Source organism: Pongo pygmaeus, chromosome 1 (genome assembly GCF_028885625.2).
Source record: "Pongo pygmaeus isolate AG05252 chromosome 1, NHGRI_mPonPyg2-v2.0_pri, whole genome shotgun sequence".
Taxonomy (NCBI): Eukaryota; Metazoa; Chordata; class Mammalia; order Primates; family Hominidae; genus Pongo; species Pongo pygmaeus.
The window spans coordinates 101,330,553-101,346,719 of NC_072373.2; the positions used below are offsets into that span (position 1 = coordinate 101,330,553).

The 16,167-nt window shown below is 43.5% G+C and overlaps 3 pseudogenes; all 3 read right to left on the bottom strand.

Moving 5' to 3' along the window:
* Positions 1-3,115: 3,115 nt before the first annotated feature.
* LOC129028592 (endogenous retrovirus group K member 104 Rec protein-like) lies at positions 3,116-5,132 on the bottom strand (annotated as a pseudogene).
* Positions 5,133-8,468: 3,336 nt separating this feature from the next.
* Positions 8,469-13,456, bottom strand: LOC129028572 (endogenous retrovirus group K member 113 Gag polyprotein-like; annotated as a pseudogene).
* Positions 13,457-14,130: 674 nt separating this feature from the next.
* LOC129028568 (double homeobox protein 1-like) lies at positions 14,131-14,912 on the bottom strand (annotated as a pseudogene).
* Between the last annotated feature and the right edge of the window lie 1,255 nt (positions 14,913-16,167).

Below are 16,167 nucleotides of genomic sequence, written 5' to 3' on the forward strand. Positions count from 1 at the left end.
GCTTTGTGATGTGCATATTGTTCCCACAGAGTTAAACCTTTCTTTAGATTGAGCAGTTAGGAAACACTGTTTTTGTAGAATCTATGAATGACATTTAGGAGCACATTGAGGCCTATGGTGAAAAAGGAAATATCTTCAGATAAAAACTAGAAAAAAACTTTCAGAGAAATCGCTATGTGATGTGTGCATTCTTCTCACAGAGTTAAACCTTTCTTTTGGTTGCACGTTTTTGAAACTCTGCTTTTGTAAAATCTGTGAAGGGATATTTGGGAGTGCATTGGGTCCTTTGTTTAAAAAGCAAACATCTTCAGAGAAAAACGAGAAAGAAGCTTTCTGAGAAACTGCTTTGCAATATGTGCATTCATCTCACAGAGTTAAACCTTTCTTTTGATTGAGCAGCTTGGAAACACTGTTTTTGTAGAATCTGTGAATGGATATTTGGGAGCAAATTTAGGCCTACAGTGAAAGACCAAATATCTTCAGGTAAAAGCTAGAAAGAAGCTTTCTGAGACACTGCTTTGTGATGTGGGCAGTCATCTCACATAGTTAAACCTTTCTTTTGGCTTATCAGTTTGGAAACACTGTTTTTTCGATTCTGTGAAGGGATATTTGGGAGCACATTGCAGCCCAGAGTGAAAAAGGAAATATGTTCCAAGAAAAACTAGAAAGAAGCTTTCTGAAAAACCACTTTGTGATGTATACATTCTTCTCACACTGTTAAACCTTTCTTTTGATTGAGCAGTTTGGAAACACTGTTTTGTAGAACCTGCAAAGTGATATTGGGGAGTGCATTGAAGCCTATTGAGAAAAAGGAAATATCTTCAGATAAAAACTGGAAAGAAGCTTTCTGAGAAACCATTTTGTGATGTGTACATTTATCTCACAGAGTTAAATCTTTCTTTTGATTGAGCAGTTTGGAAACAATGTTCTTGTAGAATCTGGGAAGGGATATATGTGAGCGCATTGAGGCCTATGGTGAAAAAGGAAATATCTTCAGATAAAAACTAGAAAGAAGCTTTCTGAGAAATTGCTTTGTGGTGTGTGCTTTCATCTCACAGAGTTAAACCTCTTTTGATTGAGAAATTTGGATACACTCTTTTTGTAGAATCTGCGAAGGGATATTTGGGAGCCCATTCAGGCATATGGTGAAGAAGGAAATATCTTCAGATAAAAACTAGAAAGAGGATTTCTGAGAGACTGCTTTATGAGGTGTGCATTCATCTCACAGAGTCAAACCTTTCTTTTGATCAAGCAGTTTAGAAACATTGTGTTTGTAGAATCTGTGAAGGGATATTTGGGAGCGCATTGAGGCCTATGGTGAAAAGGAAATATCTTCAGATTAAAACTAGGAAGAAGCTTTCTGAGAAACTGCTTTGTGATGAGTGCATTCATGTCACAGTGTTAATCCCTTCTTTTGATTGAGCAGTTTGGAAATCCTGTTTTTGTAGAATTTGTAAAGGACTATTTTTGAGTGCATTGAGGCCTATGGTGACAAAGGAAATATCTTTAGAGTAAAACTAGAAAGAAACTTTGTGAGAAACTGCTTTTTGATGTGTGCTTTCTTCTCACAGAGTTAAAATGTTCTTTTGATTGAGCAGTTTGGAAACACTGTTTTTTTAGAATCTGCAAAGGGATATTTGGGAGCACATTGAGGCCTAAACTGAAAAATGAAATATCTTTGGATAAAAACTAGAAAGAAGCTGAGAACCTGCTTCGTGATGTGTGCATTCATCTCACAGAGTTAAACCTTTCTTTTTATTGAGCAGTTGGAAACACTGTTTTTGTAGAATCTGCGAGGGGATATTTGGGAGCACATTGAGGCCTATTGTGAATAAGGAAATATCTTCAGAGAAAAACTAGAAAGAAGCTTTCTGAGATACTGCTTTGTGATGTGTGTATTCATCTCACAGAGTTAAACCTTTCTTTTGACAGCAGTTTGGAGACACTGTTTTTGTAGAATCTGCAAAGGGATATTTGGGAGCACATTGAGGCCTATGGGAAAAAAGGAAATATCTTCAGAGAAAAACTAGAAGGAAGCGTTCTGAGAAACTGGTTTGGTATGTGAGCTTTCATCTCACAGTGTTAAGCCTTTTTTTTATTGAATAATGAAGGGGGCCAGACCCTGCACACATGTGGGTGTTTCTCCGCAGTTGGGATGAGAGACTGACAAAAGAAATAGGACACAGAGACAAAGTGTAGAGAGAGAACTGTGGGCCCAGGGGACTTGCGCTCAGCATACTGAGGTCCCGCACTGGCACTGGTCTCTGATTTCCCTTAGTATTTATTGATCAGTATCTCTACCATCTCAGAGAGCAGGATGTGGCAGGACTACTGGGTAATAGTGAGGTAAGTGTCAGCAGAAAAACATGTGAGCAAAGATCTCTGTGTCACAAATAAGTTAAAGAAATGCGTTGTGCCTTAATGTGCATGTAGACCAGATTTATGTTTGACTCTACACAAACATCTCAGTGCATTAGAGAGCAGTATTGCCACCAGTATGTCTGACCTTTAGCCATAAGGCACTTTCTCCTATCTCAGTAAATAGAACGTATGATCAAGTTTAACACGGAGGCATTCCATTCCCAGGGACAAGCAGGAGACTGATGCCTTCCTCTTGTCTCAACTGCAAAGAGGCCTTCCTCTTTCACTAATCCTCCTCAGCACAGACCCTTTATGGGTGTCAGGCTGGGGAACGACCCATGAGGCCATATCTCAGGCTATCACCTGGGGACGAACTTTGGACAATACCTGGCTTTCCTGTTCAGAGGTCTCTGTGGTCTTCTGCAGTGTATTGTGTCCCTGGGTACTCGAGATTAGAGAATGGTGATGACTTTTACCAAGCATATTGCCTGTAAACACATTTTTAACAAAGCACATCCTGCATAGCCCTAAATCCATTAAACCTTGAGTCAACACAGCACATGTCTCTGCGGGCACAGAGTTGGGGCTAGGGTTACAGATTAACAGTATCTCAAGGCAGAAGAATTTTTCCTAGTACAGAACAAAATAGACTTTCTTATATCTACTTCTTTCTACATAGACACAGTAACAGTCTGATCTCTCTTTCTTTTCCTCACATTTCCCCTCTTTCTTTTTGACAAAACCACCATTGTCATCATGGCCCATTCTTGATGGCTGCTGTCTCTTCAGAGCTGCTGGTTACACGTGCAGACTAACAACAGACAGAACAGGCACACAAGGATTAAGATGAAATTTACAATAGTTGAACTTCCGGTGGTCTTAACCCAAGTGACAGGGTTAAGATTTGTGAGGCCATCAGAAACTCCTGCAATTGCCTCAGTTCCTGGTACTAAATTTAAATGGGCATTTGAGGCTTCAAAAATTTGTTCTTTTAATTTGGAAATATCTAAGGTAAGATTATCTTCTCTTCCCTTTAGATGGCATCTAACCATGTCCCATTGATGTTCAGACTCTTTATAAACTCTTGGTGTAATACAAAAATCTGACGTATTCCAGTCACACTGTAACTCAAAACGATGTTCCAAGCCCATGAGCCTATATCCCATCCAAATGACAGCTTGTCTAAGATTATTAATTTGATTTGCCAATTTTTGATCAATACCAGATTGTGAATTCCACAATCTTGTAGAGTTTTCTTTGCCAGTCATTAACAAAGTTTACCGTTTTCACAGAAGGGTGTAATGCAACTCCTGCCACAGCGGCCATAGCTGTGACAGCAATTAATCCCATAATCACTGCAATTAAAGTAAAAATGAACCTTTTGGATCTATTTAGAATGACTTTTAATATTTCAGTCAAAATATGGACGGATGACGAGGACTCCCACGGTTGGACCATGGACACAGGGATCCACAAGCCTTCTCTTGCTCTCACTAGTAGAATATGGTGCTGCCAATTAAAAGTCAAATCAATGCAAGTAAACAATCTGCAATTTTCACAGGTTATAGTTTGAGCATCTGGTTTAATAACTATGTTTCCGACAACTAGCATATAAGGGGGCTTTACACAACTTTGCAAAGGAACTTTTAGATTGGAATTTAGGTGGATAGTATAAAATGGTTTACGATCTCTTGTTTCTATAGCTTGATTTCCAGACCAAATTCTAATGCAATGTGAGGCCACAGTAAGCCTTCATAATTCTGGATGTTCAGGATCAGAAACAGGACTTATTATTTTTGGTCTTGGAGTAGAGATTCCTTTTTCTCCCCATTCCCAAGGATAGAAAGACTGTAATTTTTTGTGCTCACGTTTGTCTAAACTTTCTGCTAAGTCACTATTAACAGCTAGACTCACTTGTGCACTGGGACACGATTGAGTTTGTCCTGTTCAATTGTGGTAGAGTTGACCTCAAGGTGCCCAATCTATAGTAGTTCTGAATTCATTGTTTTGCAGTATCACTGCACTATTGGCCACACATTCTTCCCAAACTAAAACGTCTGTGCCTTTTGACCCTTTGGGAATTTCCTTGGGGCAAGGCTTTCCTTTAGGCCTAAATTTTAATTATCTTTGATAAGAAAAGTACTATAAGTAATTTACCTGAGGCCTGAGTGACGTTCCAGTTACCATGTGATAAGTAAATCTACTGGTGGTACTGACAGCAGGTACTTCTGCCAACCAATTTTGGATTGCAGGTATTAAACATCCTGGTGCTCTCCCTAGGCAAATAAGAGGATAATGATACCCAGTGGAAATATTCATTATTATTCCTCCTTCCTCAGGTTTGGCAGGGCAACGATCATCTGGGGGGCCAGGTACCCATACACTATTATTAACTTATACTTCAATAGGATTATCCATCCATCTGACTGCCCAAATTAAGGGTAGGAAAGGCACATAGGCCCAGTAGGTATAATTAGCTGCCGCTGCTCCTGCAGGCATGGGGAGACTTACCACCATTGATACAATCATCAAAGCTGCAAGCAGCGTATTCTCTGAAGTTTGTGTCACCTTTGTGGTCTCTAGGCTTTTTTAGCTAACTGTGTCAGCTTCTTTAATTGTGCCCAAGTCAGCAGCTCTGCTTTCTTGGTGGATGGCAGCTTCATCTGTTCTTCTGACACCACCATTTTGTTCATCTTGTGAGTTGATGGTGCCCAACTGTGGTGTTTCCCTCTCTGTGGAGGTGCTTTTCTTTGCATCTCCGATGGGTTCATTGTAGAACTTCAAATGTCTAGTGGGTATCCAAACAGGAAGCTGATTTTCTTCTGGTGAAACACAAGCAAAACCTCTCCTCCACGTTACCATCTTCCCTGTTTCCCATGTCTTATTTTTGCTGTCTTCCCACCAAATCAGTTTTCCTTCATGTGGGCTGTTCTTTTTACCAGTGAGATGTTGTTCTGCAGAGGTAGGAGTCTGATTTCTATAAATGTTTAAAAAATGTAAACTATAAAGTGCTAGATTAAGTTGCATCTGAAGAGTGATACACTCCTTACTGTCTCCCCCTTCTTTTTGTTTAGCTAATTGAGTTTTGAGTGTTCTATTAGTTCTTTCAACTATGGCCTGTCCATGGGAATTATAGGGAATTCCTATTGTATGTGTAATTTTCCACTGATTTAAGAATTTTTGGAAAGCTTTACTACAGTATCCTGCTCCATCGTCAGTTTTAATTTTTTCTGGAACTCCCATGACAGCAAAAGTCATGATAATAAATGTTTTTTAACTTGGAAAGTACTTTCTCCAGTCTGGCAGGTTGCTCATATGAAATGTGAATAAGTATCAACTTTTACATGGACACATGATAATTTTCCAAATGAAGGTACATGCGTGACATCCATTTGCCATAACTCATTAGGACATAGACCTCTGGGATTAACTCCTGACTCTTGAGTGGGCAGGTATAGGACTTGACATTGGGTGCAATGTTGTACAATATTTTTTGCCTGTTTCCATGTGACATTAAATTTCTTTTTTAATCCTGCTGCATTTACATGAGTCAAAGCATGAAGTTCTTTTGCTTTTATGAATGCAGATGAAACCAGAAAGTCAGCTTGTTCATTTACTTTAGTTAAAGGCCCTGGTAAATTAGTGTGTGCTCAAATATGAGTAATATAAAATGGGAAATTTCTTTTTCTCACAGTTTGTTGTAATAAATTGCACAGCTGGTTTAACTGATCATCCATGCTATATTTAATTAGAGTTGTCTCAACCTCCATTGTAGCCTGTACTACATAGGCAGAATCTGATACAATAATAATAGGTTGATTAAAATCTTGTTACACTGTAATGACTGCAACCAACTCTGCTCTTTGAGCCAATTGATATTAAGTTGTGATGACTTGCTCTTTTGGTCCTGTGTAAGCCACTTTTCCATTGCTGGAACCATCAGTAAACACTGTCAGAGAATTTTCTAAAGGTTTATTTCTGGTAATTTTAGGTAAAATCCAAGTAGTTAATTTTAAAAACTGGAAGATTTTTGCTTTTGGGTAATGATTATCAATAATTCCTACAAAATTAGCAAGACCACTCTGCCATGCACCAGAATTGATAAAGGCTTGTCTAACTTGTTCCTTGTTTAAAGAAACAACTATTTTGTCTGGGTCATTTCCAAACAATTTTATTATTCATAATCTTGCCTGGCAAATTAATGTAGCTATTTGATCCAAGTACAATGTAAAAGTCTTAACATACTGTGAGGGAGGAATGACTACTCCTCAAGATCAGTATTTTGAACACTGATGCCTGTTGAAGAATGTGTAGTAGCAAAAATCAAAAGTTGGAATGGGGCTAAGGGATTTATTCTATTTATTTGTGCTGACTGAATTTTTTCTTCCACGAATTTAATTTCTTTTGTTGCCTCTGGGGCTAACATTCTTTTACTATTTAAGTCTGGGTCTCCTCTTAAGATAGAGAACAAATTTGACATGGCATAAGTAGGAATGCCTAGAGTTGGCCGAATCCAATTAATATCTCCTAGCAATTTTTGAAAGTCATTTAATGTTTTTAATGTGTCTTTTCTTATTTCTATTTTTTGTGGCTTAATTTTTCTACTTTCTATCTGCATCCCCAAATAATGAAAAGGAGTAGAAGTTTGAATCTTATCGGATGCTATTGTCAGTCCTGTGTTGGCAACCTGTGCTTGCAGAAATGTGTAAGAGTCAATTAATTTGTCTCTCATTTCTGCAGCACACAAAATATCGTCAACATAATGAATGATATAACAGTCTGAAAACTTGTCTCTAACTGGTTGAAGAGCTTGACCTATGAAAGTCTGACAAATAGTTGGACTATTAAGCATTCCCTGAGATAACACTTTCCACTGAATCCTGCTGGCTGGTTCCTTATTGTTTATGGCTGATATAGTAAAAGCAAATTTTTTTAAATCCTGCTCCTCCAGAGAAATGGTGAAAAGGCAATCCCTCAAATCAATTATAATTAAAGACCAGTCTTTTGGGATCGTGGCAGGAGCAGGCAACCCGGGTTGGAGAGGCCCCATGGGTTGAATTACGGCATTTATGGCCCTTAAGTCAGTTAACATATGCCATCTGCTGGATTTTTTTCTGAATTACAAACACAGGAGAATTCCAAGGCAAAAATGAAGGCTCAGTATGTCCCTTTTCTAATTGTTCCTTTGCTAATAAATGTAAAGCCTCCAGTTTTTGTTTTGGTAGTGGCCACTGACTTACCCATACAGGTTTTTCTCTTTTCCAAGTTAATGAAATGGGTTCATGAGGCTCTACAGTGGCCACCCCTATCAAGGATACACTCTTCCTTTTTTTTCTTGATTTTCCTCAGCCTCAATTGGGACTTTAATGCCGTTTTCACTCTTTCCCAGTCCCTTTCCTGGTACATATCCCATTTTGGTCATGATTGTTTGACTCGTGGGGCTGTATAATGGAGTGGGCATAGTGATTTCTGCATCCCATTGTAATAAATCTCGACCCCACAGATTAACAGGAATTGAAGTAATCATTGGGTGAACAGTACTTTTTTGATTATCCAGCCTAAACAGTGTAAAATCATAGTACTTTGATACACTTCTGAGGCAGTGCCTATGCCAACAAGTCCTGTAACAGCCTTTTGTTTAGTCCAATTTTTTGGCCATTGATTTAAGGCAATGATAGAGACATCTGCTCCAGGGTCTTCTAACTCTTCAAACTGTTTTACTTGAATAATGGCCTTACACACAGGTCTGATTTCTGAGACCTTACTTTCCCAATATGCAGCCTTTCCTGCTGTATCAGTGCTTCCAAACCCTCCTGTTCTTTGTATCTCACTGTTTCCAACCTTAATATAAGGCAGGAGTAATAATTGAGCAATCCCGTCTCCTGGACTGGCACTGCAAGGAATTCAGGAGCTAACAACCAATTGAATTTTGCCTTTGTAGTCTGAATCAACCACAGCAGTAAGAATTTGAACTCCATTTAGATTTAAACTTGATCTTCCTAAGATGAGTCCTACAGTCCCCTCAGGCAGTGGGCCATATGCCCCTGTGGGGATTTTTTGTGTGGGCTCCCCTGGAAGCAGAGAAATTGCTTGTATAGTACATAAATCTACTGCTGCACTGCCGCTTGTGGTGGGGGAACATTGTTGTATTGTGGTAACTGGCGCATTCCTTGAGGCACTTGTGACAGCTGGGGTTGTTGCCCCTGAAAACGTTGAGGAACGAAGGGCTGAATCGGGAATGCCCCAGTTGGTTGCGGGGCCAGAGGCTGTCCCCTCTTCCCATTTCCCAACAATGGTTGCCCATTTTTATCAAATTTAGAATGATATTGATTAGCTCAATGGTTTCCTTTTCCATATCTTGGACATAGGCCAGGTGGCTCTTTATATTTTATTTTTATTTTTATTTTTTGTGGGTTGTCCAAGTTTTTCTTTTTTCTTTTTTTTATTATTATTATACTTTAAGTTTTAGGGTACATATGCACAATGTGCAGGTTAGTTACATATGTATACATGTGCCATGCTGGTGTGCTGCACCCATTAACTCGTCATTTAGCATTAGGTATATCTCCTAATGCTATCCCTCTCCCCTGCCTTCTCCCCCCACTCCAAAACAGTCCCCAGAGTGTGATGTTCTCCTTCCTGTGTCCATGTGTTCTCATTGTTCAATTCCCACCGATGAGTGAGAACATGCAGTGTTTGGTTTTTTGTCCTTGCGGTAGTTTACTGAGAATGATGATTTCCAGTTTCATCTATGTCCCTACAAAGGACATGAACTCATCATTTTTTATGGCTGCATAGTATTCCATGGTGTATATATGCCACATTTTCTTAATCCAGTCTATCATTGTTGGACATTTGGGTTGGTTCCAAGTCTTTGCTATTGTGAATAGTGCCGCAATAAACATGCGTGTGCATGTGTCTTTATAGCAGCATGATTTATAGTCCTTTGGGTATATACCCAGTAATGGGGTGGCTGGGTCAAATGGTATTTCTAGTTCTAGATCCCTGAGGAATTGCCACACGGACTTCCACAATGGTTGAACTAGTTTACAGTCCCACCAACAGTGTAAAAGTGTTCCTATTTCTTCACATCCTCTCCAGCACCTGTTGTTTCCTGACTTTTTAATGATTGCCATTCTAACTGGTGTGAGATGGTATCTCATTGTGCTTTTGATTTGCATTTCTCTGATGGCCAGTGATGATGAGCATTTTTTCATGTGTCTGTTGGCTGCATAAATGTCTTCTTTTGAGAAGTGTCTGTTCATATCCTTTGCCCACTTTTTGATGGGGTTGTTTGTTTTTTTCTTGTAAATTTGTTTGAGTTCATTGTAGATTCTGGATATTAGCCCTTTGTCAGATGAGTAGGTTGCGAATATTTTCTCCCATTTTGTAGGTTGCTGTTCACTCTGATGGTAGTTTCTTTTGCTGTGCAGAAGCTCTTTAGTTTAATTAGATTCCATTTATCAATTTTGGCTTTTATTGCCATTGCTTTTGGTGTTTTAGACATGAAGTACTTGCCCATGCCTCTGTCCTGAATGGTAATGCCTAGGTTTTCTTCTAGAGTTTTTATGGTTTTAGGTCTAACGTCTAAGTCGTTAATCCATCTTGAATTAGTAGTAGTTTGAGTTGTTATATTTTGCTTATTTGAGACTGGGCAATTCTTTTTTAGATGAACAATTTGACCACAATTATAATATTTTCTCCCAAATGTTCTAACTTGTCCTCCTAAAGTGACTCCAGTTATTGCTTGAGCCATTAGCACAGCTTTATGCATAGCTCCTCCAATCCCATCACAGGCTTTTACCTACTCTGAGATTACACCTGATCCTGCCGGGACCTTCCCTTTTAATGGCTTAATGGCTGATTGACACTCAGGATTGGCGTTTTCGTATGCCATCAACTCCTCTATGACCTTATGGGCATTCTCATCAGTAATTGACTTTTGAACAGCATCTTGGAGTCTTGTCACAAAACCAGGGTAAGGCTCTTTAGAGCCATGTCTTCTTGTATTGAATGAGGGCCTGGCATTTCCTGGGTCTTGGATTTTTTTCCCAGGCCCTAAGGCAGATAGCTCTAACTTGTTTAATGGCCTCATTTTGCGTTACTGCTTGTTGATTAATAGTGCTCCAATTTTGACCTGTTCTTAATAGTTGATCTGCATCTATGTTAACTGGAGGATTGGCGGCCCTCTTTTTTTGGACGTGTTCTTGTACCCCATCAATCCACCAGGTCTTAAATTGTAAAAATTGAGAAGGTTAGAGTGATGGTTTGGCCAAAATTTCCCAATCATAAGGAATAAGTCTATTTCCATGAGCAATGGAATCTAATAATATTCTCATATAAAGGGAGTTGGGTCCATACTGTTTTACTCCCTTTTTCATGTCTTTTAGCATTTTCATAGTAAAGGACTCATATCTGGCATCAGCTTGGGGAGGCGCTCCCTCTTAGTCCCCTTCTCCAGGTGATATGAGCTCTAATATTACTGGGAACTGCCATGCTTCAATATCTCCTTGTTTTCTTGCCTTATCAATAATTTCATGTAATGCACTACCCTGTCCACTAGGTAGTGATATAGGATTAAGTCTCACAGTGGGTGGCTGAGGCTATATAACGCCTTGCCCTGCAGTGCTGGAAACATTCTGGCTGTCCCTACTGATTTTCTGGGGGTGGCCGATACTGAATTTCGGCTGGCGGCCAGTATTGATAGGCTACCGGTGGTTGGGTCTTATTTTCTACCAGCTGATATTGTGGATACTGTATCTGGATTGGCATTGCCATGATAAAGACTCAATCCTTTTCTATTTGATATTCTCTTGGGGTTTGTACTTGTCTAAGCTGCATTTGAGGTTGTAATGTTACAGGCAGCTGAACCGCTGGAGGAGGAGTTGGCCATCGTGGTGTAGACTGATGGCCCCAATAATTCTGGACCTTTTCCCCCCAATTTTGATGGTTCAGAATATATTACCTCCTGTAATTGATTGTAGTCAACATTTTGCATTGACCAAGCCATTACAGACTCTGCTACATATTTACAATGTGGACTTTCTGTTCCTTTCTCGAATTCTGTCCCTGCCTCTTCTTCACAATTTATTACACAGCTTTCAGGGGCATCAGAAACTGAAACTCTTCTCCTGTTTGAAACGGTTCCAAAGCTACTTCAATAATGGTCCAATCATTCCATACTGTAAGTGGGATGATTTTACCCTCCCTGTTTGCTTGTTTTAATTCTTTACCAATTTTTTTCCCAGTCTTTTAGATCTAAAGTTCCCTGTTCTGGAAACCATGGGCAGAATTGTTCTATTGTTTGAAATAGCATGATTAGATTTTCTGTAGAGACTCTAACTCCCACTTTTCTTAAAATAATATTAATAAAGCTGAGATAAGAGGTATATTCACTTTCAGTTTGTCCCAGTGTTACCCTGCATTCCCCCAAGCGCACAAGCTTACCGGAATCTCTTGTCGACTTGTCCTCAACGATTACACTCTAGCATATCTTCACCATAGAGAAAGGCACCCACATTGGGCACCAGATGAAGGGGGCCTCCCTTGCACACCTGTTGGTATTTCTTGAAAGGTAGAAATGAGAGACTGAGAAAAGAAATAAGACACAGAGACAAAGTATAGAGGAAGAAAGTGGGCCCAGGGGACTGGCGCTCAGCAAGTGAGGACCTGCACAGACACTGGTCTCTGAGTTCCCTCAGTATTTATAGATCACTATCTCTACTATCTTGGTGAGGAGGATGTGGCAGGACAGTAGGGTAATGGTAGGGAGAGGGCAACATGTGAGCAAAGAACTCTGTGTCATAAATAGGTTTAAGGAAACGTGCTATGCCTGGATGTGCACGTAGGCCAGATTTATGTTTGACTCTACACAAACATCTCAGTGCAGTAAAGAGCAGTATTGCCACCAGCATGTCTCAACTCCAGCCATAAGGCAGTTTTCTCCTATCTCAGTAAATAGAATGTACCATCGTGTTTTACACCGAGACATTCCATTCTCAGGGATGAGCAGGAGACAGATGCTTTCCTCTTATCTCAACTGCAAAGAGGCCTTCCTCTTTCACTAATCCTCCTCAGCACAGACCCTTTATGGGTGTTGGACTGGGGGACAGTAAGGTCTTTCCCTTCCCAGGAGGCTGTATCTCAGGCTGTCTCAGTGGGGGGAAACCTTGAATAATACCCAGGCATTCTTGGGCAGAGGTCCGTGCGGCCTTCCGCAATCCATTGTGTCCCTGGTTAATCGAGACTAGAGAATGGCGATGACTTTTACCAAGCATACTGCCTGCAAACACATTTTTAACAAAGCACATCCTACACAGCCCTAAATCCATTAAACCTTGAGTCAACACAGCACATGTTTCTGCAAGCACAGGGTTGGGGCTAAGGTTACAAATTAACATCTCAAAGCAGAACAATTTTTATTAGTACAGATTGAAATGGAGTTTCTTGTCTTCCTTTTTCTACATAGTCACAGTAACAATCTGATCTCTCTTTCTTTCCCCCACAGCCACCCTGGACTGGACGCCTGGCCCTTCGATTCTGAAACCAAATCTGAATCCTGGACTTTGAAAGACCATTTTTCTCTCTGCCTTCTTTTCTCTGTTTCTTGTGCCTTTTCTCCCTCTGTCCATCCTTCCCTCTGTTCTTCCCTCACTCCCCTGGTTCTTCCCTCCCTTTCTCCCTCCCTCCCTCCCACAGTCCCTCCGTCCATCCAGCCTTTTCCTCCTCCATCCTTCTCTCCCACTCTGTCTCCATTCCTCTCCCCATCTCTGCCTGCCTTCCCTCTTGCCTGGAAAGGGCAGCACCCCGGTTTTGTGGTGTCTCGGGGTCTCCATTTAGTTGCAAGGTGCTCCACGGTGCTGGCGAGGAGACCGGCGGGACATAGGTTGGTGAGTGACCATGGAGCGAAGAGGCAGAGGTGTCGAGCCACTGAAAGGAGAGCAGGCCTGGCTTCTGCCCAGGCCCAGTGTTTTGCGGGACTGAGGTCTCCGCCCCCTACTCCACTGAATAACTTAGTGGGGGAAAAGGGATGAGAGCTCCGCCTGGGCTGTCCCGAAAGCCTAGGCGGCTGTTTGCGGACCCGCGCATGCGCCATACATGGCCCAACTTTCCGTATTAGGGCCGGCTCTGTGATCCCCAGGATGCTTAGGAAAGAATGACAGCCCTCCTGTGGACCTGGAACTCAGGGATCCTAGACAGTTGAACTGGAAGGGAAGACACGCCTTTTCATACTGGGCCAGAGGCCGCCGCCCTGCCACCTCACCCCCCCCCCCCCCCCCCCCCCGTCTTAAAGCTCCTCCGGCAGAGCCCGGTATTATTTCTGGCTAAGGAGTGATTCCAACAAAGAGGGCTCTTCCACGTCCTTCAGCTCCCCCAGTGGCTCTGGATCTAGGAAAGGTTGTGCCTTTTGCGGAAACTCTGGGGTCGACAGGAGCTTATTTAACAGGCTGGAGGTGAGTGCAGATGAGTGCTGAGGCTCCTGGAGTGGTTGGGAGGGCGCCTGGATGGCTTGCGTCTGTGCTTGACACACGGAGTCCTCCGGGGTCTCGGGCTCCCGAGGTGGAGGTGCCCAGGATTTGGGTTCCCATGCCGCCCTGGCAGACTGGGGCTTTAGCCCTACCACGAACTCTGGTGGGACGTGTGTGGGGCAAGCACACTTTGCCCCTGTGACTCAGCTTGAGCGGGCCCAAGCTGTCCCACTGAGCACACGTCCAGCAGGCCACCATGCTGCAGGTCCTTGTCCCACTGGCATCTATTCAGGTGCGGAAGTCACCGAGGAGTCTGAGGGTGGGATAGCCCCACTTCCAGAAGAATCAGGGCAGCGAACACAAATCTCCAAGTGTCAGGGCAGGTTGGGAGATTCCTTCTGCCTGCGCATCCTGGCTGGGCTGGAGGATGGGGACAGCCCTTGCTGCCTAGCTCACAAAAGCCTCCTGTGGTAGAGCCCCAGGCACGCAGGGCATATGGGGTGTGAGAAGCTTCATTCCCCATGCCCCCATGCCCCGTGTGGGTGACGGGGACCGAGGAAGGAGGAGGGTGACACACGCCAGGGGCCACGTTGCACAAACCGCCTGCATGCGTGGGTGTCCTGCCACCCTGGCCTGGATATCTGGCCCTTCCATTCTGAAACCAAATCTGAATCTTGAACTCTGGGAGACCGGTCTCTCTGGCCAGCTTCTTTCTGGTGGCGATGCCTGGAAAGCGATCTTTCTCAAAGGCTCAGAGGAGCGCTGTGGTCTGAGATCAGGTGATGGCGGTCCGCTTTCGCCTGCCTTCTTGCGGGCTGCGTTTCCCAGGCCAGGGCTGAGACCCCAGCCGATGCTGCCTCAGCAGGCGTGATCTCTCCTGAAACCTTGGCTCCAGAATGCCAATCGCTGAGGCCAACTGTTCTCTGGTGGCGATGCCCCGGCTACATGTTCCATTCAAAGCACGCTCGCATTCCTTTGGCTCTGGGTACAAACGAGTCTCCTTCACGATCCTCGTCCTTGAGCTTCCGTGGGGAAAGCGTTGTCAGAAGGCGTGCGGAGAGCCGTCGCGGGGACACTTGGCATAATTTCATAGACAGGCATGGGCAGAGAGAGGCCAGCCGGCTCACGTAGGCCTCAGTCGGCCTCTGTCCTGCAGGTAGGCCCAGGCAGGAGGCCGACCCTGCCAGCAGCCCTTATAAAGACCTACCACCTACACCCCTTCATGAATATGCATGAACTCCGGGACCCTTGGGCCCAGAGTAGCCCGCCCTTGGATGCTGAAAACTGCTGCGATCAGAGCCTTGTGGGCTATGTGGCTGTAGGGCCAGATGGGAGGGGAAAGATGGGCTTCTGGGGCTGGCTGTCTGGAGTTCTCCAGTAATTCTATGGAAACTGGACGCCTCTCTTGGGGCTTGCACACATTTTCAGGGAGAAACCACCCTGGAAGGGTGGAGTGTGGAAGTGAACCTCCATGACGGTCTTGAGTTTCCCAGGCCCTCTCAGTGAAGGCGGCAATATCTGTGGGTGTCGCCGTGGCCATGACAGTCGCACACACAAATATGTGTGGATGTCGTTCATTTTCATGTAGAAAACGAGAGCAAAACCACAGACAAAAGAAAAGTCCCCAACATGATGGCCTGAGGACGGATTCCTGTTTCCTGAAACATGGGGAGTATCCAATGTGGCTTGTATGGAAACTGAAAAGGAGAGAGCCAACATGATGCTGATTTTCCACACTTTCCTAGAAGTTTCTTTGTCCCCTCAGAGCTCGCGAAACAAATCGTCAACATGATCACGCTTTCGGGGCCCAGAGACACGTGAGCAACAGGCACTCTTGCAGAGGGCAAAGAAACGTGGAATCCGAAATCATGCTTCAGTCGGCCTGAGTGTGACTCCTGTGTGCATGGGACTACCCACCTCCCGCTCTGCTGCAGGGCTCAAAGTGGGGACATGTCATCTGTGAACCATGTGGATGAAAAACAGACTGCCACCCGATTCTCAGCTCATTGCTCTCTGGGGAATTCGCTCATTCCTTGGGAGATGGAATTCATCTGAATGGCTCCGGGATGAACTAACCCAGGCTGGCGATCCGGAGGGCCAGTGAGCACCCCGCTGGCTGATGCAGCTGTGGGCCGAGTCCTTAGCCCGCACTGGGAGCCCCGCATTTTCCCGGAGTAAGAGGTCCTGCTGGTCCTGGAGGCAGAAGACCACTTTTCTCTCTGTCTTCCTCTCTCTGTCTCTTGCTCCCTTTCTCCCTCTGTCCTTCCCTTCCTCCCTCCCTCCCACTTCCTACATCCCTTCCGCCCCCCTTTCCAAGGTCCCTCTGTCCATCTGTCCT